This window comes from Pongo abelii, chromosome 11 (genome assembly GCF_028885655.2).
Source record: "Pongo abelii isolate AG06213 chromosome 11, NHGRI_mPonAbe1-v2.0_pri, whole genome shotgun sequence".
NCBI classification, from domain to species: Eukaryota; Metazoa; Chordata; class Mammalia; order Primates; family Hominidae; genus Pongo; species Pongo abelii.
In genome coordinates this window covers 52,610,553-52,635,994 of record NC_071996.2, presented here as the reverse complement: position 1 = coordinate 52,635,994, position 25,442 = coordinate 52,610,553, and the positions used below count along the sequence as shown (strand labels likewise).

At 37.8% G+C, this 25,442-nt stretch overlaps 1 long non-coding RNA gene across 1 annotated transcript; it reads left to right on the top strand.

The window, feature by feature from the left end:
* Positions 1-2,399: 2,399 nt before the first annotated feature.
* On the top strand, positions 2,400-24,082 carry LOC112132271 (uncharacterized). Its single transcript, XR_002914077.3, has 3 exons — positions 2,400-2,562; positions 13,618-13,722; positions 23,758-24,082. It is a non-coding gene; the product is annotated as an uncharacterized LOC112132271 (long non-coding RNA).
* The last annotated feature ends 1,360 nt before the right edge of the window (positions 24,083-25,442 follow it).

The following is a 25,442-nucleotide window of genomic DNA, read 5'->3' as shown; positions in this document are numbered from 1 at the left end:
ACATTCCTTCAGGAATGTGAAGTTCCTGTCATTTTCAAGGGATCACATAGCCTTCAGATATTGCCTTTGGAGTCTCCACTTTGCTCACACAATTATAAAAATCTTCTCCAGTGAACATTGCATATTTTCTATATTTTGGTTACTGCCTTTAACAAAGGGGGCTATCATGAGGAAATGCGGACTTTCTCTTGCAATTTATGTGTGCGTGTGTGTGCGACAGGGAAGGAAATTAGAGGTTAGACATCCCTGCCTTGAATACTTATTCTAATGAAGTTACGACTGTGTGTGTTTGGCACACATGTATAGTATTCATGCTGAATAAGAGGCTATACAAATTACAGTTTTGCATAAATGAATAATTTCATATATGTTGATAATTCATGCACTGTCAAGTGATCCAAAGAACACTGATGCTTTCCAAGTTTTTTTTTTCATCCTTTTGCTCAAAGGGACATGATTAGATACTTTCTTTAATATGAGAGGGGAATGAAACAAATGCTCCGCCTCACACACATCCCACAACTTGACAGACTGTAGCGCTGACCTTCAACGTGTGCCTGCTTTTTGTGTCTCAGCAGACCAGAACGCCAACTGTTATTTCTTCTTCTCCCTATGGAAAGACTGGTAAATGTTACCCAGATGAAAGAAGAGAAGATTCTATTAAATGTGGTCTATAGCTAATTCCACAGGGCAGCATTGTGATACTTTAGCCAACGCAGCATTGTTCGTGGTTTCCTACATTCGTCTTTTCTCCAGGGCCCCTCAAATTGGACCTCTTTGGAAGGTGTGAATTCAGAAAGTGATGGGCATGATGGCCATTGGTTCCAATAGAGAAACAAATCTTTTACATAGTATTAATGTCTTATTTTTAAAAATGCAGTGACTATTTGGTAACATAAATTTTTATATATAAGGACAATTACATGGTTTTGTCAGAGATTCCAGCTTGAGTTCAGGCTCATTTAGGGACAGGTCTGGGCGTGTGTGATTAACTGCTTATGTAGGCCAAATAGAAGCTATTAGCTGAAGGGCTAGAGAACCTTCTCAGATAATAACAGTATAGTCTATTCAGGAGAAGGAGGAGTTATGCACTAAGACGCTGAGTAAGCTGCAAAGTCATATTTGTGATACTGAGCACGGTATAGTAGCTCCTATGCAATCCGCACCTAGCCTAAGCCATGATTACCTATGTAGATTCTAAGAATAAACTCAGATACACATGGAAACAAAACAACAGGATTGAAGGAGCTGTTTCACCAAATATTCTAAGATACTAGAGTGCAAATAGGGCTGATTTGAGAAGTATTTAGTAAAATATGACAGAAAGGGGAAAAGCCAAGAAACATTAAAAAGTTATTCAGTTTCAGCTGGGTTTTATGAGGGCACTGAGAAATGGAGTATTGGCTGCTCTTTGGCGAGTATTCATATTTTCAAGCACTTGAAAGGCTCTGCCTGAGGACACCTAAGGACATCTGGAAGGGACGTTGCTGAGGCCCAGAGATCCCATGTTAGCACAGACAATGATAACGGAATTATTACCGTGAATTTGATTTCATTAATTCCTATGGGATGGTGAACACTGAAAAAGGCAGTAAAATTTGTTTTACATTTGAGCTACTCCTCATTATATTCTCTACTTTCAATGCCACCTTCAATGTTTCACACAGGCTGAAAGAAATCAACTTCTGTGCACACTTTTTTTTTTTTTGAGACGGAGTCTCGCTCTGCCGCCCAGGCTGGAGCACAGTGGCGTGATCTTGGCTCACTGCAAGCACTCCCTCCCGAGTTCACGCCATTCTCCTGCGTCAGCTTCCTGAGTAGCTGGGACTACAGGTGCCCGCCACCACCACTGGCTAATTTTTTGTATTTTTAGTAGAGACAGGGTTTCACTGTGTTAGCCAAGGATGGTCTCTATCTCCTGACCTCGTAATCCACCCGCCTCGGCCTCCCAAAGTGCTGGAATTACAGGCGTGAGCCACCGCGTCCGGCTTACGTGCACACGTTTAAACAAGATTATTTCTCGGCTAACATAAGCTGGGACTATGACAATGGGAATTTTAAAAAATGAATTAAAGACTAGAAGCACAAAAGATTAGAGGAGATAAGTCATCTATTTAAATATGTGCATTTTTCCTTAAGTGGATCTATTTGGTCTATCCTGTTATATTTCAGAATTTTGTTACCTTTTTAAATATAAACTATATCAAAACAAGCAACACAAGAGTTTCTGAAGGAGAATTTAAGCATCATTTTCCTATTCTCTGACTCTATAAGAATTAATCAGCTAATGAATCAACTAGCTATTAGTTATTGTGTTCCTTTAAAGCACCCAGTTCTGCCCTTCTATGTCTCAATAAAAGATAACACTGATTTCTCCCTCAGTTTTATTTTTGTCTTTCAGCTCTATGCTAACTTGTGTGACATCTGTGCACAATCCATCCAGCTGTGATTAAATTCCTGGTTTCAGTGTTTGTGTGTGTGTGTCTGTGTGTGTGTGTGTTTCAATTCAAAAATTAAAGGCAAATTCCTGTAGAAAGAGATACTTGGAAAACGTCTGCAAATGTAAGTAGTTCCCAAAGGGAAAAACTTTACAATCATACTTTTAATTAGGGTCCTAAATGTTCAGTGACTCTAAGAGCACACTAGTAAATATTATTTTTACAATCTGATTAAATACTTGACTCACATGAATAGGCCTAATTCTTTCTCATATTTCAAAGGAAGAGGGGCCTGAAGGGTCTTCTTATAGATGAAATGAATTTTACTTGTCTTACTTGCTGTATTGAGCTACCTTGCAGTACTGAGAAGAAGGATCAGTAGAATAGCAAAGCTTTTATCATATTCCTGAAAATTAGGGCAACCCACCAGCTATCTGCATCTAGGATAGAAATTGGTTTAACAGTGTAATAAGAGTCACTGAGGCAGATTCCCTCCCCTCTTCCCCCATACCACATCTGAATGGGCTCATAGTGATGAGCAAGGAGGAGAGAGACAACTATGCATTCTCCCATCTGAACCCAAAGAAAAGTCTGGGAAGGGTCTTGGTTTTGCTGTGGACTAGGTTACATTTGATTATCTTTTCTCATAAAGAGCATTTCATTTTACCAAGTTTGCTGCTTGTGACCTTGTTTACTGCGAGTTAAATAACTGGATTTAAATATGTTCCAAGGTTTATCTTGGTGCACTTCTTGTTCACAAAGCCAAAGCACATCTTAGGAGCAAAACAGCATTGTGGCCAAGTCTCCCCAATAAAAATACATAAAGGTTTATTATAGCGACTGAGTAAATAACTGGGGCCAAAGACCCAGACTTTCAGTGCTAATTGTAAGTGCTTTAGACATATTTTTCCTCACAAACAAGTAACAGTTATTCCAGTATATATTTTCCTGGATTAAACCTGTGAATGGGCGTAACTGTTTCCCCTCAACTGGCTGCTCTATTGCCACTTAAAAATCTAACAAGTTTTTCCAGTGCCGCTTTCAGCTTTCAGTATTACAATTACCAGCTGGATCTTTAGCTAAAGCTTCAGCTGCATGTTTACTTTAAATAGGGATATCTATCAAACCTGACCCTTGGTGTAAGCATGTTCCTTTCTTAGGAAAAGTCCCAAGGCCTTTGGCCCCATGCATGCTTGTGGAATTGCTGTCTGTAATGTGGAATGGGATGAGATATTGAATGGCATGCTGTCCATCATTCTGTTATGGAATACCACTGTGAGTAGTGTACTGGTGTCTCTTACATCCAACAGCTTTGCATTTGGAGCCCAATAATATTTATTCAAGTGTTGGACTGGCTGAACCATTGATACTCAGAGTCAGTTCCATTGGGATTAAATAAATAGTGAAAGATATCAGCAATAGGAAAGGGAAAATAAAGAGTGGGAACTATTTTTCAAAGTAAAAAGAAACAAAAAGAAAAATGTTGTTAATGAAAGGCCTGCTTTTCAGATGACACTTTTTTTTCAAACCTGTTTGCAAACTACCAGGTCTGTTAATAGTTCTCAGATTGTATTTTTCTATTAGGTTCATATTTGATGAACCTGTAGGTTTTGACAATAAGTTGCTATAAGTAACTTCAGTAGAATTATAAGTAACTTTTCAGTAGAATTGTATCAGGTTTGTATTTTAACTTCCAAGTACTTTGGGTCTGAGAAAGAATATATGATTTGAGGTTTTTTTCGTAAAGATCTATGGAAATAGATAAGGAAAATATTGGCTCTGATAATTATAGATTCTGGTGGTGAGTGGAAAAGATAGGTCTGGCTCTGAGCCAGCTTTTGAGTGGCATCTTGCTTCTGCACAGGTCCTGGCTATGTGAGTCTGAGCGGGGCTTACAGTTCCCTGTGCTTCAATTTGCATATATGCAAAGTGGCAATAACAACTGTACCTACTACAGAGTGTGTTTGTGAAGGTCAAAATAATTGATACAAGCTGGGCGTGGTGGCTCTCGCCTGTAATCCCAGCACTTTGGGGGGCCGAGGCGGGCGGGTCACGAGGTCAGGAGATCCAGACCATCCTGGCTAACACGATGAAACCCCATCTCTACTAAAAATATAAAAATTAGCCGGGTGTGGTGTCACGCGCCTCTAATCCTAGCTACTTGGGAGGCTGAGGCAGGAGAATCACTTGAACCCGGGAGGCGCAGATTGCTGTGAGCCAAGATCACGCCACTGCACTCCAGCTGGGGTGACAGAGCGAGACTCCGTCTCAAAAAAATAAAAAATAAAAAATAAATTCATACATTAAAATGTTTAATATAGCATCTGGCATACACTAAATGCTTAATAAATATCAGCTACTGTCATTGCCATTTGAAGGTATGAAATGTGAACCCTCTCTCACCTTGAGAGTAACCTGTGCTGAGCTGGCTGTACTTGCAGGACTCCACAGACTAAGAAACAAAAGAAGGTGATGGGGAAAAAAGTTGGTAGCAGAAATAGAAAGTAGTAGAAAGTAGAATGGAGACCACATCTTAGGCACTAAAGTAAAATAACTCATTTAGGCAAATACCCTAATAAGTAAGCTCAATGTATTTCTTCATTTTAAATTAAGAATTCATTGAACTTTAAGTGAAGGTATAGGCATCCCTGCTTTAAATACTTGCACTGGGATGTAGAAATATAGGAGGAAGGCAGGCTAGGAGTGTCCCAATTTATTAATTTTGTATTTCATTTCCCATGTAGGGGCATAGAATAGATCGCCAGAAGGATCTTATAAAAGGAATAAAATATTTTTCTGTAAAATAACTCAGTGATGAAGCCATCGACTATATCTTCCTGTACCAAACTGACACCGGGCATGAGATTTTAAAAGAACTACAGAAACATTGATAATCTAAAGACTGGATAACATACAGATAATAAGTTGAATTGTAAGCATAATAGAGACTATCCTCTTGTCTCTATTTCTTTCCCTTGACTACTCCTTTGGAGTTTCCTCCACTAACTCCCTCACCCTCTATTCCCTTATATACAGCTCTTCCAGGGAGTTCCTGACCCTTTTATGTCTATATAATCTCTTTAATTCACACTCACGGCTTCATTAGCAATAATTTCTCTCCTAAAATCCAGATATGAATTAACAATTCAGATCTGATGAATGCAGACCTTCTTTATAGCAGCAATGGTACTCATCTTCATTAAGTCTAACATCCAAATCCACTAGCTTTCCCTACAAATTAGAGCCTTTGTCTGAATTCCCTGTTTCCGGAAATGACAAACAGGGTGGTTGCCCTAGGAACTCAGTGTAACCCTTGATGCTTTATTTTTCTTCCCTTTCTTCAACCAATCCATTGCCAAAGTCTATAAAATTTTCCTCCACTGTATCTTGTCCCTCACCCCTCTTTTCCGTTCAAACGTCATCAATTCTAATATATGCCTTTATGGATTCATTTGCATAGCTTTCCCTCCTGGACAAACTGCAAATGAGAGCGCTGATAAGACATATGATTCAATTTTGAAAGCTTCTTAATCTATTTTCTTGTTGCCCATCTTATCATTATCAAATTCATATTCTTGTGGTAGTTGCAAGAACTGCCATATTCATAGCAGATACAATCCTATTCCTCCTTTGTTCAAAACCCTTAAACTGTTCATTGTTTATTTTAGATGTCCCCAACATTTTACCATATCACACATGGGATATTACGTGTTCATTCCAGTGATATAGTCCTGTGTGCTATTACAGGAATGACACTATAACTCCTTCCCTTTCTTTTCCATTCAAGGAAACATAGCAAAACACAAATCAGGGGTGAGACTGCCAGTGGACCCTTTCTCAGGGAAACAACAATTTAACTTGTGAAAGTTATTTTAAAAAAAACATGAAAAGTGTCTATAAATAGTCCCAAGGACAAACAGGAAATAAAGAAACATTTATTCAAGAAAATCTAGTGAACCTGAGAACAGCAAGAGTCCATGATATTTCAGTCAGAATTCACTCCATTAACCTCTACTATCCCCCATCTGTGTGTTAGGGAAACTTTAAGCCAGAAGCCCTACTGTCACATAGGTGTGGTCAGGGAGACAGGGGTACTCCCTTCCCCAGCCTCCTAGTCTGGAGCTATAGTTTCACTGTGGGAAGGGCAGACTGCTGACATTTCTCTTCCCCATTCTCTCCAACTCTCCGTTGCAGAAGCTCACTTCCAGGCAGGAACAGCCAAGGGGACCAGGCTTCTCTAGTTTCACCCAGCCCTGTCTTGTAGGATGGCTGGCAGGCTTTCAGGCATGGCAGACTGAGAATACTAAGCTCCTGATTGCCACAGCCCCAGTTCTTTCGCAGGGCAGAGGTTCCATGCCTGGAGGGGCTGCCACCCCTTCCCATACCCATTCACAGAGCAAGAGTGTCATTATCAGAAAGTGGTCCCCATTCCTAGCTCTAGCAAATTGATGTAGGATTTCTTTTCGGGAGAAAAGCAAGCCATAAAGGCAAAGAGTTTCACAGCTCTGCCTGTAGAGACTGACTTCATTTGGGAAAAAGAGAGATGAATTCCATTGTATGTTCATTGTCTAAAATAATGGATATTATTGTTGAAAAAATTAAAAGACCAGTAGATCTGATAAAGGCAAAATGGCAGAACAGCCAAAAGTTTAACAGTGGGAACCAGAGACAATCAAGGTGAACTTCCCTGCGATTATAGACAATTCCACAGGTTAGAAGGGCTGCGTGTAAGCACTGGGTTGCACCTATTTGGGGGCAATCAGAGCAGGACATGGAGCTGACTTGAAAGCATTTCCAAATCTACCCAAGTCACAGACAGACCCATCAACACAGGGAAGAAGCTTCACACAACTTCTGGCAAAAACTGACTGAACAATAAGCTACTCTGACCCAGGGTAACTCCTAGAAAGGTAGGCTTAAAAATGCTATCACAGACCCTAATAATGCCATCTATGAAGAAACCACAGCTAACATTATACTTAACTGAGAAAAACTGAATGCTTTCTCTGTAAGATTAGGAACAAGTTAAGGATATACATTTTTCGTACTTCTATTTACAGGGCAATTAGGAAATACATACATAGATAAATGGCACCCAGATTGGAAAGGAAGAAGCAAAACTATGCTATTTACAGATGACATAAAGCACTAAGAAATCCACAAAAAACTATTAGAGTTAATAAACGAGTTTTGCAGAGTTGCACTATACAAGACCAATATACAAAAATTAATTGTATATCTATATTTTTGCAATAGTATTCTGAAAATAAAATTAAGAAAACAATTCTATTTAAAGTAGCATCAAAAATAAGATACTTAGGTGTAAATTTGATAAAAGAAGCACAAGACTTGAAACTGAAAAATCATAAAACATTATTGAAAAAGGTAAAGTCTAAATAAATGAAAAGGCACCCTGTGTTCATGCATCAGAAGACTTAATATTGTTAAGATGGCAATACTTTCCAAATTAATCTACAGCATCAATGCAATTCCTATTGACAGCCCAATTGGCTTCTTTTGTTGAAAAAGACAAACTGATCTTAAAATTAATGTACATATACAAGGAACCCAGAATAGACAAAATAATCTCAGAAAACAGCAAAGTTGGAGGACTCACATTTCTAAATTTTTAAACTTACTCCAAGGCTTACAGTAATCAACACAGTATAGTACAGGCATAAGGATAGACATATATAAAATAGAAAATAATTGAGATTCTAGAAATTAAACACATTTATGGTCAATTGATTTCCAGAAGGGTGCCAAGACAATTAAATGCATAGGGGAAGGGTGTAGAGAATACTCTTTCCAACAAATATCCCTGGGACAACTGGATATCTACAAAGAAAAGAATAAATTTGGACACTTAACTCACCCATTTGCAAAAATTAACTCTAAATGGACAATGATCTCAAACATAGAGGCTAAAACCATAAATCCACATAGAAGAAAACATAGGCATAATTTTTCATGACCTTGGATTAGATTAGTTAGTTGATGATTTCTTAGACACATCATCAAAAGAACAAGCAAAAAAAATGTGAGACTTCCAAAAGTTAAAATCTTTTGCATTGCAAATTTGACCATCAAGAAAGACTACCAACAGAACGTGAGAAAATATTTGCAAATTGTATATTTGATCAGGCACTTGTATCCAGAATATATAAAGAACTGTTTTTGTTTTGTTTTGTTTTGTTTTGTTTTTGAGATGGAGTCTCACTGTGTCACCCAGACTGGAGTGCAGTGGCTGGATCTCGGCTCACTGCAAGCTCTGCCTCCCGGGTTCACATCCTTCTCCTGCCTCAGCCTCCAGAGTAGCTGGGACTACAGGCGCCAGCCACCACACCTGGCTAATTGTTTTTTTTGTATTTTCAGTAGAGACGGGGTTTCACTGTGTTAGCCAGGATGGTCTCGATCTCCTGACCTCGTGATATGCCTGCCTCGGCCTCCCAAAGTGCTGGGATTACAGGCGTGAGCCACCGCGCCCGGCCTACAAAGAACTGTTAAATTCAATAATAAAAAGATGACTATCCAATTTTTAAATAGGCAAATATTTTGAATAGCTGTTTCTCCAAAGATATTCAAATGGCTAATAAACATATGACACAATGCTCAGTAACCTTAGTCATTGGAAAAATAAAAATCAAAACAATGAGTTACCAATTCACATTTCCCATGTTAGGTATAACCAAGAGGACAAATAAGAGTAGTCCCTTGGTATTCATGGGGGATTGGTTCCAGGGCCCTCCAACAGACACAAAATCCAAGGATGATCAAGTCCCATATATAAACTGGCATAGTATTTGCATCTAACCTATACACATCATCCTGTATACTTTAAATAATCTCTAGATTACCTATAATTGCTACTACAATGCCTATAAATCATTTCATTCACATTGATTCAACATAGTAGTAGTTGTTCAGCAAATTCAAGTTTTGCTTTTTTTGAACTTTGTGCAATAATTTTCCCAAATATTTTCCGTTTTACTTTTCTTTCTTTCTTCCTTTCCTTTCCTTTTCTTTCTTTCTTTTTCTTTCTCTTTCTTTCTTTTCTTTCTTTCCCTTCCTTTCTCTCTCTCTCTCTCTCCTTCCTTCCTTCCTTTCTCTCTCTTTTTCTCCTTCCTTCCTTCCTTCTCCCTCCCTCCCTCCCTCCCTCTCTCTCTCTCTCTTTCTTTCTTTCTTTCTTGTCTTCTTTCACAGAATCTCGCACTCTCACCCAGGCTAGCCTCCACCTCCCGGTTCAACCAATTCTCATGCCTCAGCCTCCTGGGTAGCTGGGACTACAGGCATGTGTCACCACACCTGGATACTTGTTTTTTGTACTTTTAGTAGAGATGGGGTTTCCCTCTGTTGGCCAGTCTGGTCTGGAACTCCTGACCTCAGGTGATCTGCCTACCTCAGCCTCCCAAAGTGCTGGGATTACAGGCATAAGCCACTATTCCTGGCCTCCAAATATTTTCAATCTGTGGTCAGTTGAAGTAACAAATATAAACTTCATGGATACAGAGGCTGATGGGAATCATGAATGATGATGAGAATGCAGAGAAATCAGAACCCCTGTACATTGGGGGTGATTGTAAAATGGTGTGGACCTTTTGAAAAATAGTTTGGCAGTTCCTCAAACTTTAAACATAGAGATACCATATGATCCAGAAATCCCACTTCTAAGGTATATACCCAAGAGAAATAAAAACATACCAAAACTTGGCTGGGCGCAGTGTCTCACGCCTGTAATCCCAATACTTTGGGAGGCCCAGACAGGTGGATCACAAGGTCAAGAGATCCAGAACATCCTGGCCAACATGGTGAAACCTGGTCTCTACTAAAAATACAAAACTTAGCTGGGCGTGGTGGCACGTGCCTGTAGTCCCAGCTACTCGGGAGGCTGAGGCAGAAGGACCGCTTAAACCCAGGAGGCAGAGGTTGCAGTTAGCCAAGATCGCTCCACTGCACTCCAGCCTGGTGACAGAGAGACTCCGTCTCCAAAAAACAAAAACAAAAACTTATTCATAGCAACGTTATTCATAATAGACAAAAGGGTAAACAACCCATATGTCTTATTAACTGATTCATATAATGAAATATTGGAAATAAAAAGAAAGGAAGTATTGGTAAATAGTACAACATGAAAACATTATGCTAAGGAAAAACAGCCAGTCAAAAAAATACTATATAGATATAGTATGATGTCATTTATATGAAATGTGCAGAAAAACAAAGTTTATATAGATAGAAAACAGATTAGTGGTAGTTCATGGTTGAGGAGGTAAGGTAGGGGAAATGGGAATTGACTGCTAATGAGTATTTTTTAGGAGTGACAAAATGTCCTAAAATTAGATTGTGATGATAGTTTTATAACCCTATGAATATACTAAAAAACATTAAATTGTGCCTTTTAAATGGGAGAATTTTAAATTTTACCATTTAGATCTCACTAAAGCTTTTAAAAAATGCTAATTAGACCAAATAGAATTATTAAATGTATAACTTTTTAATTTGCTCTAATCTTTTAAAAATATAAAACTTTCTCAAACACTTGAAATTTACGATTTCTCATAATTTGTTAATTTATTCTCTTGAATTTTCTAGAACAGTGCTGTGCAATAAAAATATAATTTGAGTCAGTATGCAATTTTAAATTTTTAGTAAACATATTTTTAAAAGTAAAAAGAAACAGGTTAAGTTTAGCAATCTATATTATTTAACCTTATCTATCTGAAATATTACTTCTATACTTAATATAAACATTTTTAATGAGATATTTTGCATTTTTTTCAAATATATCTTTAAAAATATTTCACCTGTGTTTTACACTTATGACACATCTCAACTCCAACTAGCCATACTTCAAATGCTCAATAGCTACATGAAGTCAGTGGCTACCATATTAGACGTGCAAGTTCTAGATGGATTTTAATAAAATATAGTTATTGTATGATCATTTTCTAATCTTCAAACCACTCTTCTTTTTCTTATCTTATTGCATGGACTAGGGCCTCCACTAAAATGTTGGATAATAGTGGGGAGAACAGATTTCCCCAGCATTGTTTCTTACTTTAATGAGTGTGGTTCCTATGTTTCATGTTGAGCTTAAACTGACAAAATTACTTGTGATCTGCTTAATGGCCAATTTTGACATAGTACTGAGTATTATTGTCTACCTAATTATTGTCTAAACTCCATTTCCTTAGGGTGAGTTATTTCCTGTGATGTCTCTATTGTAAGCAGCCACTTACTCAAGTACTCCAGATAGCTCCAGGATAACCTAAGATGGTTTAGCCCTGGTTCAGGCCAAGAGTCCTTCTACACAAGCACATGAAAACCTTCACTATATGCTAAATCAATAACCTAGTACTTTAAGCAATTTTCTTTTTTAAAAAGGGAAATTTAATGAACAAAACACAGGGATATTTGAACTGATGTACTTTATGACTTTTGGAAAAACAAAACAACACACATACAAATTAAATTATTGTATTTAGAAAAATTAAATTAATTCTGAGAATAATTAAATTAATCCCCAGAGTCTTATTTATTTTTAGGCAGTTAAACAATTAAAAGAATATGTTTACTTTCCTGAAATTGTCTCAGTGGGAAAGGAAAGACTATTAAATGACAATTCTCTATGTAGATTCATAGCTGTTAAACATAATTAGCTTTAATATTTACTGCACATTGTTTCTATTTGTTATATGGAAAGAGAAAAATATGTTAAACAAAAATGTTTTACATGTACATATATGTATATGTGTATATATATTGGTGTATATATTGGTATATAAATTGCAATATATGTATGCATATATATATTGGTCTATACATATAAAAATCTTTGTTTAACATATTTATTATCTTTCCATATAATGTATAGAAATAATGGACAGTAAATATTAAAACTAATTATTTTTAACAGCTGTGAATCTTCATATAGTTGCCATTTGTCAGCTATTCCTAACGTTGTAAGAAAATACGATTGTTAGGAAATAAAGTTATTGTTTATTATGGTTATTAGGTTGTAAGTTAATGCTGTGGTTTGAATATTAATTGTTTTTCTCCACCAAAATTCATGTTGAAATTTGATCCCCGATGTGTCAGTGTTTAAAGGTGGGACCTAGTGGGTGGTGTTTGGCTTATGGGAGTAGGTTCCTCATAAATGGCTTGGTGCTGTTCTTGTAGTAGTGAGTTCTCACTTTCCTAAGACTGGATTTGTTCTCCTAGGAATGGATTAGTTCCCTCAAAAATGGGTTGTTATAAAGCCAGAATGCTCCTCAGGTTTTCCTCCTCTTTGCATGTCTCCTTTTTTTTTTTTACCTTCTCTGCTATGTTGTAATGCAGCACGAATGCCCTCACCAGAAGACAGATCCTTGACCTTGATCTTCTCAGCATATAGAACTACACGCTAAACAAACCCCTATTCTTCCTAAATTACCCAGTCTTAGATATTCTTTTATAGGAATAAAAATGGATTAAGACAGTTTATAAGATGAAAAATATACAAACTTTGTATTTACAAATTAGTAGGCTTTAATTTAATTAGTTTATTTTTTTTTGAGACTGAGTCTCACTCTGTCACCCAGGCTGGAGTGCAGTGGCGCGATCTCTGCTCACTGCAACCTCTGCCTCCCGAGTTCAAGCTATTCTTCTGCCTCAGGCTCCCAAGTAGCTGGGATTACAAGCGTGTGCCACCACACCTGGTTAATTTTTGTATTTTTAGTAGAGATGGAGTTTCGCCATGTTAGCCAGGCCGGACTTGAACTCCTGACCACAGGTGATCCTCCTGCCTCAGCCTCCCAAAGTGCTGGGATTAGAGGCATAAGCTACTGCACCCAGCCAGGGCTTTAATTTTACATCTCTTTACCTTATAACTCAAACCCATATTAAATGGTTTCTGTACATATTAAGTGCTCTGTAGGCTCTATGACCAAAAATAAGAGAAAAGCAAAATTTGTTTCATATATTCAGAAAAAATATAGTGGACAAGGACAATATTTTACATTTTCCTTTGTAAGGAACTGCATCCACGTTTCATCCAAATTGTCTTTTCTAATCCATTCAGTATTTTTGTTTCATACCTGCTTTGGGATACAGGTTTAATTCATATAAAAATTATTCTATTGGCTTCTGCTTGCAGGAAGATAAAATTAACATAATTCTCCTATTTCTCCACTAAATACAGCTAAAAACTCTGGACATTTTATATGAAACAAGCATCAAAAGACTCCAAAAGGTAGAGACAAGGCAGAATTGCTGGGGAACTTGAGACCAAAGGAACAACACATTAGTAAGTTCTCCAGGCATGCTTTCTGATTCACGTATCCTTAAATTGAAGCTGAAGAAGTCAGTAACCTGGAAATGTTTTTCAATAAAATTGACAAACTTCTAGCAAGATTGATGATATAATTAGGACATTTGTGCCCTTCAAATCTCATGTTGAAATTCAATCCCAAGGGTTGGAGGTGGGACCTAGTGGGAAATGTGTGAGTCATGAGGGCAGATCCCTCCTGAATGGGTTGGTGCAATGATTATGGTAATGGATTCTCACTCTATTAGTTCACATGAGACCTGATTGTTACAAAGAGCATGGCCATTCCTCCTCTCTTCTTCTCGCTCACTGTCTCACCACCATGTGACATGCCTGCTTTCTTTCCTCTTTTGCCATAATTGAAAACTCCCTGGGGTTCTCACTAGAAGCAGATGCTGGTGCTTTACTTCTTGTACAGCCTGCAAAACCATGAGCCAAATAAACCTCTTTTCTTTATAAATTACTTAGCCTTAGGTATCCCTTTACATCAATGCAAAACAAACTAAGAAAAGTGACAAAGAATAAAAGAGAGAAGATAAAAATTACCAATACCAGAAATAAAACAGGGAATATCCTTATAGTCTCTCCAGACATTAAAAGGATAATAGGGGAAAACAATGAACATCTCTACACACATATGTTTGACAACTTCAACAAAATGGACTAAACCTTCAAAAAACACACAAACTATCAGCAATTCACCCAACAGGAAAGATATATATATATATCTTTTTGAGACGGAGTCTCACTCTGTTGCCCAGGCTGGAGTGCAGTGGCACAATCTCGGCTCACTGCAACCTCTGCCTCCGGGTTGAAGCAATTCTCCTGCCTCAGCCTCCCGACAGCTGGGACTACAGGGACACATGGCCACATCTGGCTAATTTTTTTGTGTTTTTAGTAGAGATGGGGTTTCACTGTGTTGCCCAGGTTGGTCTCGAACTCCTGAGCTCAGGCAATCTGCCTGCCTCGGCCTCCCAAAGTGCTAGGATTACAGGCATGAGCCACCGTGCCCAGCCAAAAGAGATAATTTAAATATAACTTTACTATTAAAGTAATTGAATTCGTAATTGTAGAACTCCCCAGAAGAAATCTGCAGGCCCAGATAATTTCACCAGAAAATACCCATAATTGTTTAAAGAAAAATTAACACCAATTCAACTCAAAGTTTTTTATAAAGTGTGATGAGTGATCACTTCACAATTTATTTTATGAAGTTATCATTACCCTGTTGCCAAAAATCAGAGAAAGTCAGTACAAAGAAAGAAACAAACAAATGAAATGACAATTTAATATCCCTAATAAATATAGATGCAAAAATTCTTAAAATATTAGAGATAGAATTCAGCAATATATAAAAAGAATTATACACCATGACTACATGAGATTTATTCTAGGAATTAAAGCCTGGTTCAATATTTAAAAATCAATCAATGTAATCTACCATGTCAATAGGTTAAAGAAGAAAAATTACATGACTATATTAATCAATGCAGAAAAAAATTTAATAAAACTTAATAGCCATTCAAGATAAAATCTATCAGAAAAATAGGAGTAGAGGAGAATTTCTTAAGTTGATAAAAGATATCTGCAAACATCTTACACGTGATATATGCTTAATGGTACACACATACACACATACACACCCCTCCCAAAACTAGTAAGTTTGATCAGCAAGGTCTTAGGACACATGATAAACATACAAAACTCATATGTATTTCTCAATACTAGATATAAACATGTGGGTGCAATGGAATTAAAAATATGCTTCCACTTGCAATCACTCAAGAAAATAATGGAATACTTAGGTGCAAATCTAATAAAACAAACATGTATAGGACTTATATGATGAAAACTGCAAAATTCTCATGAAAGAAATCAAAGAATATCTAAATAAATCAAGAGATGTACCATGTTTATGGATTGAAAAACTCAACCAAATGCGAGCAAGGACACAGAGAAACTGAGTTACTGATGCATTGCTTCTGGGAATGTAAAATGGCACAACTGCCCTGAAAAGTCATAATTTCTTTAAAAATTAAACATGCAACTATAGTATGACCCATATTTTTTTCTCCCGGACATTAATATGAGATAAATGAAAATCTGTGTTCACACAAAAACTCATACATGAATGTGTATAACAGCTTTAATTCATAGTAGCCCCAAACTGGAACAACCTGGTGTCCTGCAGTGGATGAACAGTTAAATGGAGTCATACTCAGCAATAAAAAGCAACAGGCTAATGATTTACACAACAACCTGAATGAATCTTCAGAGAATTATAATGAGTATATATTTACCTAATGGTATCTCTGTATACTGTTTATATAACATTCTTGAAATGATAAAGTTAGAGAAATGGAGAACAGGTTAGTGTTTCCAGGGGTTAAAGAGGAGTTGCAGGTGAGAGAGAAGTAGGTGTGGCTGCAAAAGGGCCACATGAGCGATCCTTGTGGTGACAGAAATGTTATTATCTTGCTTATAAATATCAATATCATGGCTATGATATTGAATTTATAGTTTTGCAAAATGTTACCACTGGTCGAACTTGAGTAAAAGGTATGCAGGATCCCTCTGTATTTCTCTGTATTATTTCTTTTTTTTTCTTTCTTTTTTTTTTTTTTTGAGATGGAGTCTCGCTCTTTTGCCCACGCTGGACTGCAGTAGCGCTATCTCGGCTCACTGCAAGCTCTGCCTCACGGGTTCACACCATTCTCCTGCCTCAGCCTCCCTAGTGGCTGGGACTACAGGCACCCACCACCGCACCCAGCTAATTTTTTGTACTTTTAGTAGAGATGGGGTTTCACCGTGTTAGCCAGGGTGGTCTCGATCTCCTGACCTCATGATCCACCCATCTCAGCCTCCAAAAGTGCTGGGATTACAGGCATGAGCCACCGCGCCCAGCCTCTGTATTATTTCTTACAGCTACATGTGAATCTACAATTATCTCAAAATAAAAAGTCTATTTAAATTTTAAATATATTCCATCGAATATAGGTACCTAATCAGAAGCCTATAGACTATGAATAAAACTGTAACTTTTATTAGTTGGGGATTCTAATAATCATAATTGAGGAAGATTGAGAAGTTTTTAAAAACAAAAAGTTGTAAAGAAAATAAATAAAATGTCTTACAGGATAGATTAAGATAAAGTAGCACAACTCTTTTTATCTCTGTCACTTGGGTTGAGGAAATCTCAGGTTGATGCACTCTAGAACCTTGAAATTTTAATTCTCTGAGACTTCAAGGTTTTGTAGAAGTGATCCATTCTTCTTTAAGGTAGACTGGTGGCAAGGGGTATCAGCTTTAGAAACACAATTATGGCTATCTCTACGGCTATAGTCCAGGGCTGACAATAAGAGATGCTGTTACAGAGCTGGGCTCTCTAGCAGCAATGAGATGACAGAAGCACAAATAATTGAGGCCAGGTGATGACACCTTAGCATCAGAAGGAAAGTGATCACAATTATCATAATAAATGGAAAGGTCAGAATGGCAGTCTTGGGACCTGACCCACAAAGAGTATGGAGATAGTTAATTGAACATTGAAGTCCAAGGGCAAAATAGATGAGTGGCCAACAAGTGTACTGTTTATTCTTTTTTGTAATAAGAAAAAATCAAGAATGGATAATCAGAAGGCTAAGACCAGCCAACCCAAGAAAAAGTCATAAATCCTTTGCTTAATTTCCAGGCCTGAACCAATTATAATATTTAAATTCCACTGACTGAGGGAGAGGCTAAGTATAGATGAAGAAAGGCTTTGCAATACCAAGGCAAGTACGAATTGAAAGGATTTCCCAGTCCTTATAAAGCTATTTACAGTAGTCACCCCTTATCTGCAGTTTTGATTTCCAGTTTCAGTTACCTGTGGTCAAACAAGATTTGAAAATATTACATGGAGAATTCCAGAAGTGAATAATTCATAAGTTTTAAATTGCACGCTATTCTAAGCAGTGCGGATCATCTTTTTGTCTAGTGTATTCACTCTGCTTATACTACCTGCCCATTAATCACTTAGTAGTCATCTTGGTTACTAGATAGACTGTTGCAGTTTGGCAGTGCTTATGTTTAAGTAACCTTTATTTTACACAATAATGGCCCCAAAGCACAAGAGTAGTGATGATACCATATTGTTATAATAGTTCTATTTTATTATTAGTTATTGTTAATTTCTTATTGTACCTTACTTATAAATTAAACTTTATCATAGTTATTTATGTAAGAAAAAAGTATAGTACAGGTGATTCAAGACTAATGATTTTTCAACTTACGATTTTTTGAATTTATAATGGTGCCAAACATCACAATTTTGACATAAAGTACAGTATTCATGAGATTTTGACTGTACAATGGCACTAAACCATCACAATGTTGACATAATGTACAATAGTCAATAAATTACATGAGATATTAAGTACTTTATTACAAAATAGGCTTTGTGTTAGATGATCTTGCCCAATTGTAGGCTGATGTACGTGTTCTGAGAATGTTTAATGCTGGAACAACCTATGATGTTTGGTAGGTTAGGTGTATTAAATGCATTTTTCACTTACAACATTTTCAACTTACAATGGATTTACTGGGATGTAATTGTACAGTAAGTTGAGGGGCATCTGTATATATATGCATTGGTACTATCCATAGTTCCAGACATCCACTGAGGGTTTTACAATGTATTGCCCATTACTGTACTCAAATAATCACATACTGGAGTAAGAAAAATACTAAAATATTTTGAGGATAGTTGGATACTAGGTCCAAATTGGCACTGATACTGAGGAACCCAAAGTGTTATTGTGGCCACTGTTACTGTTGGGACCTGCAGTAGCCAGATAATAAATGGAATCCTGTCATAAGATTAAAATGAGATGGATCTGCAGGATCTATGGACATAACTTTAAATACTTCTCTTGTCCCAAAATGCAGAGTTGGAAACAACATACTTGTAATGGTACAACTTGGGAAGACTAAGTGGAGGCCCTATAATTGCCCCTATCTCAACCAAGATATTAAATCCAAAATAATACAACATCCCTGGAACATTAGGTAATAATTAGTGTCACCTATAAAAATTTAAAGGATGTAATCTTGATCATCACCATCATGTCCCCATATAATTCAGTATTCTGGCCTCTCCAAAAAAAAAAAAAAAAACCCAACAAAAAACAACAGTAGGATACTGGAAGATGACTTATAGTTTGTTATAAACTTAAACAAGTAGTAGCCTTGATTGGAACTGATGTGACAAGTATGGTACCTTTGCTGAAACAGAGGGCAAGGGCACTGTAAATGGCCATTGATCTGATGAATGCATCATTTTCCATCCATATCAGCAAAAAGAATTAAAAGTAGTTTATATTCACATGTCTAGAGGTACCATAACAAGGTCATATTGGTCCATATAATTTTAATCAGCCAACGTGATCATGAAATTGTAGGCTCCTGCAGGACTTGGTAAGATACAAGGTGCTCTAGACAGTAAGAGGTAATTCCTACAAATATTCAGTGAAGATTTTAGGAGTTTGGTGGTCTGGGACATAGTAGGATATTTCCTCCAAAGTAAAGGACAAAGTAATACATTTCAAAACACCCAATAACACACATAAAAAGACATAATACAATGGAACAGCACTGTATTCACTCTTGGGAATGGTGCTGGGACCCATTTACAGAGTGACATAGAAAACTAGCAGATTTCATTGGGATCCGGATATAGAAAGAGCTCTGTTTCTGTGATGCAAGCAACCCTGTCATTTGCTCCCTATGACCCATCTGGTGTCTGTGTGGGAAGATATGTTTTATAGGGTTTATGGTGAGCAACACTAAGTCTCTGGAGCAAGGCCATGCCATCTAAAGCCCAGAAATATTCACCATGTTAAAATCAGGTCCTGGTAGCACCTGGTCATAGGGCATCAAATGGCCACACTGGCAGAACTATATATCATGATTTGGCTTCTGCCAGATTCACCAAGTCATAAGAAGTGGGGCCAGACACACTTTATCGTAAGACAGAGTGGTACACTCAGGAGTAGACATGAGCAGGTCCAAAGTGAGCTGCATAAGTAGGTTCCACAGAATTCCAAGTCATCTACCATCATTGCACTACCTCCTCACCCTCAGGTCACACTATGGCCATGCTGAGAGTCCCATGTGAGTAGCTCATGGAGAAGGAAAATGGTCAAGCTTGGTTTAAAGATAGTTCAGCCCAGTGAGTGAAAGCTGAAAAGGAACTCTTCCTAAGCCACAGTCCTACTCAGGGAGGGCCTTGAAAGGTGGCAATAAGCAGAAATCCTCACAATAAATAGTTTTCAATGGTGGATATTGTCATGCACTTTGTGTGAGAGCACAAGGGGCCTTAGGTAAAGAAAATATATGGCTACATGGTCCAGGTCCTGGAAGGAAGAAGGTTAGAAGCTCAGAGAGTAGGAGGTCTGGGATAGAATCCTGCAGATGGATTTATAGGTGTGAGCATGGAGTATAAATACCTTGGTATCACATGTTAACACTTATCAAAGAGCACATGTTAAATAAGGGGGCATGAACCAGTTAGTAGATGAAATGGCCCAGTGACCTGATATCAGCTAGCCTCTCCTGTCCTGGCACAATAAGCCTGTGAATGTAGTAGCCAGGGTAGCAGGAATGGAAGCCACACATAAAGCCAAAAGTAAGAGTTCCCACTGACCAGGGACCATCCAGCCTTTGCCTCTGCCTATTATCTAACCTGTCAACAATAAGAACCAATGCTGAACCCCCATTATGGAACCATCCATCAAGTTCAATCAGCTACTTGTGGCAAGTTCATTACATTGAACTCCTTCCACTCTGACAGAGGGCAGCAGTTTATCTTCACTGAGATGAACACTTACCTGCCTTTCCTGCCCACAGGATCTTTTCCAGGACCTCTACTCAGGGACTTAAGAGATTGATCCACTGACACTGGTTTCTTCATAATATTACCTCAAAACAAAGGACCCACTCCACAGTAAAAGAGATACAGAAAAGGGCATAAGACTATGGAATCCACTGGTCCTATCACACTGGTCCCGCATCACCCAGAAGCTGCCAGCTTGACATGGTATGAAAACACCTTTTGAAGATGTACCTAGAGTGCCAACCAGAATATGTATCTCGAATGTTTGGTGTCTTTCAGGACAGCATATACACTCTAAATCAATGACCATTTTATGGTACTATGCCCCTAATAGGTAGAAAACATGGGCTTGGGAACCTAGGGGTAAAAGTATAAGCAGCCTTGTTTATCATCATTCCCATGGTACCCATATGAGGGACTGGTGTGTCCTGTACCTAAAACTTTAATTTCTTGTGGGTCTGGATTTCCTTGTTCCCAGAGGGGAAATGTTTCCACCATTGTATACTATACTACAAAGAGAAATCCACTAATTGGTGAATGTTTCCAAATTTTTAAATGACTGTTCAAGGCTATGAATTTTATCGATTCATTGTTCTCCAGATTCCAAAATATGTAAAAGCTACTAACCATAGTGAACATTAGTGAAAACAATTCTGAAAATTCTTCACTTTAGTATCCAAGTTCTAAGAAAAGATTCTAGCATCTCATAGATTATCAGCATTGGATGAATGAATGAATAAATGAATGAATGAATAATTTGCAATAAACATAAAATGAGTAAAAAACACAAATATAGAGTGTGTGACAGTCTTTTGGAATGTTGAACTTCTATTGGAACTAAAAATACAGATTGCTACTCTATGGTCATAAAAAATACATTTACTTTAGTGAAAAAAGGCAGAAATCGCAAATGAGATGTTGGCTTAAAAATGCACAATTCACTGGACTAGCTCAGGTGCTCTGTTGTCATTGTTATCAGCAGTAATAACAGTGTTACTACTACTAACTAGTATTAGCAGCAATATAATTAACATTGATATTTTAGTGCTAATGCTGGATTTTTATGGTATTCAACTTAATAAAAAATCTGTAAATAGAAAAAATACACAATTCATTAAATGTCCTCATTCATATCATAAAAATATAAAGAAATAAAGTAGTTGTTACAGGTATCACCATTATAAATTGATGTTTTGGAATACTATAAGATGCAAAAACAAAGAGAAAAAGTAGAAACTGGACTGGGCATGGTGGCTTATGCCTGTAATCCTAGCACTTTGGGAGGCCGAGGTGGGTGGATCACAAGGTCAGGAGTTCAAGACCAGCCTGACCATCATGGTGAAACCACGTCTCTACTCAAAATACAAAAATTAGCCAGGTGTGGTGGCGCACACCTGTAATCTCAGCTACTTGGGAGGCTGAGGCAGGAGAATTGCTTGAACCCAGGAGGCGGAGGCAAAGGTGGAGGTTGCAGTGAGCCGAGATCACGCCACTGCACTCCAGCCTGGGTGACAGAGCAAGACTCCATCTCAAAAAAAAAGAAAACTTCATAGTGTATGTGACTACCACTCAGGCTTTAGTCAATACAATGCTCATGACATGGAAATTGTAAGGTATGTCTTTCTTTCTTCATATCATTGCAGACAAGGCTTACCATTTGTTTTCTTCTAAAAGGTATAACGTTAAACTAAGTATTTGTTATCACTGTTGGGACCTTTAACTAAAATTGTATATTTTTCAAATTTCTGGTAAAAACCTAAATAAAAAGATAAAAATTTAATTTTTACTAGTTATCCTTTATATCCCACCACATCATACTTATCTATTAGTGTTCATTTATTTATTTAATAAACACTTAAATAGCACCCACTAATTGCCAGGTGATAAATATCCTAAGCACTTTACCAAAATTAACTCATGTAACTCTCATAGCATTATGTGGTTGACTTTCCCCACTTTACAAAAAGAAAACTGGAATACAGATTAAGTGCCCAAGGTCACAAAGTAGCAAGTGGGAGATGGGATATGAACACAGGCAGTCTCCCCAAGTCCATGCTCTTTAAGACTACGCTGCACTTCCTCTCTAAGTATCTGATTCCAAGGTAAACTTGAATAAATGATATAAGTATTTAAGTGGATAACTAATTTCATGTTGTTCTCCCTTCTAAACATCCATTATTTTAACTAGCTCTGTCAATGCACTCAGTGGGGATTCAACTTCCTAGCATATGGATGGCATATCTGCCGGTGGCAGGAGAGGACAGGAAGTTTGGGGAGGGGAAGGAGAGCAAGGGAGCGAGGGAGTGCTTTGTTCTGAGCACTTCTCAATGCATATCCAGGCCCCATTCTTATTAGAAAATAGAAACAAATGCTACCATTTCTTGAGGATATATACCTAGAGTCATGCTCACCTTTTACACTCACGGTTGTGGTTTTTTTTGAGGTGGGGGACGGGGACAGAGTCTTGCTCTGTCACCAAGGCTGGAGTGTGGTAGCGCAATCATGGCTCACCACAGCCTCAATCTCCTGAGCTCAAGTGATCCTCCCACCTCAGCCTCCCAAGTAGGTAGGATTTCAGTCACGCACCACCCTGCCTGGCTAATTTTTGTATTTTTTGTAAAGATGAAGTTTCTCCAGGTTGCTCAGGCTGGTCTCAATTCCTGGACTCAAATGATCCTTGGCCTCCCAAAGTGCTGGGATTCCAGGCATGACCCACCACACCTGGCCTTATGCTCATGTTTATTACCTCTTAATTCTCACAGCTTTGTAAGGGTTAGTTCTCTGTTCCCTAAAACAAGTCCCCCATTTTATAAAGGAGATAATTGAGGCTGAGAGAGCATCACTGACTCTCTAAAGTCATCCAGGTGTGTCTGACTTCAAAACGGCTCTGTCCCCCTGTGCTGGCTACCATCTATGCTGCTGAGGAAATTGATTTCACTGCGGTTTGTTACCGTCTCCTCATGGCTCAACCTGACTTTTGTTGGAGTCATGCTTTGGTTTGGGTTTCTCTTTTGCTCTGTGGTTTTGGCACAGTCCCTAAATATGCTTTATTTATTCCATCCATATGGCAGTTTTCATTTGACGGCACACAGTTTGCAGTCTTAGAGGATGGCTCACATTTGCATTTTGCGTTACTCTTATAGGTCAGTCTGATATCCACCACCCAGTTCTCTAGGTGGAAGAATAATCAAAGAGACTGGGGGGAAAGAGGAATTCTCAGGGTTGGCCTTGTGGCCTTCCTACATGATGAAGATGTGAAGGCTGGATTTGATAATGAAGAGTCTTCTTTGTGTTCTCTCATTATTTATGCCACATCTGCCTTTCAGCATTTGTGTCAATGAGTCACTGTAATTACAGCCGTTGGATAATTTCTCCCGTTTTACAACACAAACCCGACTGTGTGAGTGCTCCACCAGAGAAAAACATTTATTTCCTTGCAGCACCATCAGGCAGCAAGGTCCAGCTTTCTTGAGGTGTGGTTATTAGCCAAGTCAGATGAAATGGCTTCTGTTCTTACTCACACTAACTGAAAGTGAGACTTGAGGAGCTTAGCTGATTATGGAGACACAAAGGATCAGAATTCTTTTTTCTATATAAAAGCCAGAATTTTGACTGAAGATCTTGCTTAAAAAATGATTTATGGAAAAATGAACTATGCTGACCCTGAAATGGAGGGATGGGGGTGAACTGGGGAGAATCACACTTCACTGTTTCTGTTTACTAGTACCCCCACCCCAAAACAAATAGTAGCTCCTACCATCTAGCAAGATGTTATAAGGCAAAAATATCTGGTTTAATTAAATGCAAAAAGAATTCTTGAAAGTTGTATGCATGATAGAACCTAGGTGTTTTCAGTTCCTCCATCCTGTTGCTTGTTCATAGCCTAGTTCCCAAGATGAATTAAAAAATACTGGGTCTGCAGCAGAAACTCTTCTCTGCCATAAGACAGAACTAATCTTGTAATTCTACCACATTGCAGGAGGAGAAAAGAGACCTTATATGTTATGATATTCTTTTTTGATTAATGCTATGGGTGTTCATGACTGAAGAGCCATTCGTCTTTCTATTTGTGACTTACTAGGTGAATCGCAAGACACTATAAACCAGCCCTTATTTAACTGTGTTTTATGTTTTCTCCAGGAAAATACAAATTTCCATTTCTACCCCTAGCACTGTACTACACCAAAGACTGCAAAAAGCAAATGAGGCCACAAAGAAATGAAAAAGAAAAATAATGTTAAGATATTTTTGAAGATATCCAGAGAGAATGTTTTCCTGTTGCTAACATGGAGGCAATGCTTGTCTTCCACATCTAAGTTGAAGAGGCTGGCTGTCCATGTGATTTGAGGTCACATAAGAACTGACCATAAATGTCCATCCTTCACTTTCACACTTCCTTAGTCCCACAAGGTTTTACCTCCAGAATGTCATTGTTAAAATTCAACCTAGGAGGATTCACAGACTAACGCCTCCACTTCCATTAGTATGGATCATTTCTGTGATTTTCCAACTTTTCTTTTTTTCAAAACAGATCATTTTCTCAAAAGAAAGCATAAAGCAGAACCCTAATACAAGTTGAGTATCCCTAATACAAAAATGTGAAATTTAAAACGCTCCACAATCTGAAACCTTTTGAGCACTGACATCATGCTCAAAAAAATTGCATATTGGAGCATTTTAGATTTGGGGTTTTGGATTAGGGTTGCTTAACCAGTAAGTATAATGCAAATATTCCAAAATAAAAAATTTTTTGAAACACTACTGATCCCAACATTTTGGATAAGGTACACTCAATCTGTATTACAAAATAAAAAGGGACGGAGATGTT